This window comes from Papilio polytes, unplaced genomic scaffold (assembly GCF_000836215.1).
Source record: "Papilio polytes unplaced genomic scaffold, Ppol_1.0 DF821845.1, whole genome shotgun sequence".
Taxonomy (NCBI): Eukaryota; Metazoa; Arthropoda; class Insecta; order Lepidoptera; family Papilionidae; genus Papilio; species Papilio polytes.
The window spans coordinates 3,435,993-3,439,826 of NW_013527359.1; the positions used below are offsets into that span (position 1 = coordinate 3,435,993).

At 34.4% G+C, this 3,834-nt stretch overlaps 1 protein-coding gene across 1 annotated transcript in view; it reads left to right on the top strand.

The window, feature by feature from the left end:
- Positions 1-3,834, top strand: part of LOC106107809 (homeotic protein female sterile-like) — a 19,132-nt gene that overhangs the window by 10,923 nt on the left and 4,375 nt on the right. The window lies entirely within an intron of this gene.

Below are 3,834 nucleotides of genomic sequence, written 5' to 3' on the forward strand. Positions count from 1 at the left end.
AGGTTTTGTCAGTTCTGTGATATTGAGTGCGTGGGTTATACACTGTGTGAAGGCGGCCGGTCTCCCGAGGCGAGGCGCTCGTTGAGCGACGCGTGCGGTGTAGAATGCGATCGCGGTAGCGCTAAAGGCACAAACACCCGATAGTCGGTAAGGAGGTGAAGCCAGCTTTGGTGTACGCCGATACAGTGTAACTGGTGCCGGTGACGTGTACCGTTTGGTTTGCTCTCATAAACCAATAGGAAATACCTTTTCACATTAATATTTTTAACTATATCATGTCCTCAAATGCGGTGTTGTTTCATTTGCATCCTTAAAATTTTCGATCTCTTTACAAATAGCTATCGGAACTTCAGATCTCACGGCGCTGATTGCTTTTGCGTGTGTAATTGACGGGTCAATGTTAGTGCGGGGAGCGGTGCGCGTGCAAGGCACACGTAATGCAAACAATTGTGTAAGGACGGATTCCACGCGGCATGGCAAGCTGTCAGGCGACACACGGCCCCTTGTTGCACCACTGTGTTTCTTGTGACATGTTGTAGTTAAAAATTTTATCTTGTTTTGAAAAGGTATGGTTTTATTGGTTTAACGCTTGACACTCTTGGATGCTTGCTCTCAAAAATTGTCATGTTACGTGTGATCAAAATTGTTTACGATGACCGAATACCTAAGCTGGCCTCCTTCCTTCACAAATTGTTTGCAAAACCTCTCTCATTGACTATCGTTATCATTATGTTATAGATTATATTATAAATTTTATGTGGCCCTTTTCGAGTGTATAATTTTTCTAGCTTAGTACAAGTAATACTCTGTAATGTTTATCGTTTGGCAGCTGGATGACTGTACTAAATCAATTCTGTACCAACTATTGTGTAGTTTATCCGCAAGAAGGAGGGAGGAGAATGGTGCAATAAGTCGCGTTAACTTAACAAGGGTGCTTTACACATTGATGTCGAAGTAAAAATATCTCGAAAGTCGCCGCATTAGGATGTCTCAAAGTAAATGTTTAGATTAGAATTACAACGCTAATATTATTCTGATTTCTAGTCTATTAGCTCTATGAACTTTTTCAATTTTATTTTAAAATGGTAGAAGAAAACAATGCAGCAACTATAAAACAGTTGTTAGTAAACTGAATGTAGCAGTGTTATCTTACTTTTAAACTTTTTTAATATCCACAATTATTTTCTTAAAAGCGATACTCATTAGAAATCTGAAATTTTTAATAAGATTTATAATAATTATTTTAACTTTAAATTGTGACTTTTTGTATTGAAAATTCTCTTCCATCCATCTTTAGGGTTATAAATATACTTAATATACATTGTAAATATTAGAGTTTCTGCTAAAAGGTGTATGTCACATTCAGTCTAAACATACAATGTATACTGCAGTTGTTGATATGCAGCTGAATAATACAAAATGAAACAATTAGTTTATTATTTATTAAAGAGCTGTTGAAGCTCTATGTACACTTGTATTTTTTTATTTTTTTTGTCATGCGGCATGTAATACATTTTGAAGTGATCATGCATATCTTCCAATTGTGGTAGAATTCTGTTTTTTACATTTTTTGTAATTGAAATCAATTTAGAACACTGTCGAATATTATAAATTAAGGAACAAATAAATTATTTTTAACTTATGTTAATGCAATGATTGTAAAAGTTTGTGACTGTAAAGAGTAAAGTCTCTAGTTTAGTTCGAGTCGGTCGATGTCACTTTTATATCTAGTAGATGTACATTGTTGTAATGTTAATCTTCCTATTAAGATGAAATTACGACACGAATTATTATTTTATACGTAATATCACGTTTTAAGGATTTATCAAGAGTCGATAATTCAGTATTTTATAATAAGTCTTTGGTCCATTGAATGAATTCATATGAAAATTTTACATTCCTCATGTTTCTGAAAGTAGTATATTTAATGATGAAATTCGACAAGCACTATAAATGTTTTTCCCCCAAGTACAATTCGATAATTCTAAAAGTCTTATTGTAAGTTAGATGTATGGTCCCACACAGGTGAAGTGGGCGATACCGATTGACAGTAAAAATAAGAGACCGATGAAAAATTGTTATACATATGTAGTTCGAGTACAGTCAGTGTCGAAGCTTCCAAAGTGGTCAACATCGGTCACAACGTAAATTTAAAAAATCTAAATAAATAATGTTATTTATTAAACACTTCGTAAATAGTTAAATAGAATATTAAATTTTAATAGAATATTTCGGTTTTATTTAGTGTACTAATGACTTTTGATTCATTTACACTAATAGTAGGTGTGGCGCGCACGTTGACCGCTATTGGGAGGTTATCTGCCGCACTCACTGGTGTTTTGTTCACTAAGGGAATCCTTTAGTGTAGGTTTAGTGCAATTTGCACTAAAGGACTTAGGCTACCACTCTGAATGTGGCAGTAATACCAGTAATAGCATGAACATTTCCGAGAAATTATTCGTTACGTCATCAACATTTGTATGATATATGTCGGTTTGCTTAGGTCGATATGAGCGCGGCACAATACTAATACAAATTTTGTTCAAGTTGTCAGTGCCGAATACTTTCTCTCAAATTTTCGTGTTAGGCCCTTGTATGACTCTGACAGTACAATATACTTTAGCGACACTTAATAGTGGCTAACAAATGTTTGTATATATAAAAGCAAATGATCGACATTTGCCTATTTATATAACAAATGTTATCTAATACGTACATAATAATATATATTAGTATAAGGTTTTATCTGTTAAATATAATAGTAATTTTAAAATTCCTGACCACTTAAATGTTGAAAAGATTGCGTTAGGTTTTAAGTTTCGGTCGGTTGTGTCCCACTGACGGAATGTGTAGGTGTGTTCCCATTTCGCTGGGTTCACGCGACAGAACAAATGATTCCCTTTGTATACTCTAGTAGAAATTTGCAAATAAATGAATTAAAGGAGATTATATTTGTCACACGAGATGTGAACTTATGTTATTTTGCTAATCGAAGTAACACATGTACAGAATATATGTTCTATTGTGACGGTTGTTTGTTAAGAAAGTAATAGTTGGTGCAATGATTACTTTGGCGCAACATTTGTTATTTATGTATTGAAAGTGTGAACAGAAACACCACGTAAAAATTATGTAAGATTTATTTAATCGACCATCATGACTTAAAATTATTAGTCGATAAGGTTGAGTGGGAATAAGTGTATATACTTAAATATATAACAGAAATTAAGTAAAACTTTTAAGTAACATATATTGAATTTTATTTACACCGCCCTGAGATCTGAAGTTAATGGTATTGGCATAGTTCGCACCAGTTGCATTGGTTCATTTCCTTAACCGATTACTCTGTGTTTATACATGATTATGTCAAGACAGAATTTCTCTTTGTTTTCCATTATTTCGTAGAACGACGACTGTTTTAGGTTAACATGTTTAATACAACATAATATATCCATTCTAGGTCAAGTATTTGAAAGTAATGCTTGTTATAATAAAGAAAAAAAGTCTCTCCAAAGAGACCAAGAACGTATTTTACAGCTTAGGAACGAAATCGGTATGTATGATGTTTGATTTGTACGTTTTGTGTTTGTGTTGTTGGCAACGCGCTTCATATGCTGCTAACTATTGCAGGACCGAGCTCAGGAAAGCCCTCCAAAAAAAAGATGAAGAAGCAGGTCCAGCAACTGCCGGCGCAAACGGTAAATACATTGTTGACAATAGATAATGTTCTGTAATATGACTTGTTATGATATGTGGTGTTTAGTATGGTGGCATGCAGTAAAGTGTATAATTTCAGAAGTCTGCGCCTCCGGTGGTCGTTCCCGTGACGGTGGC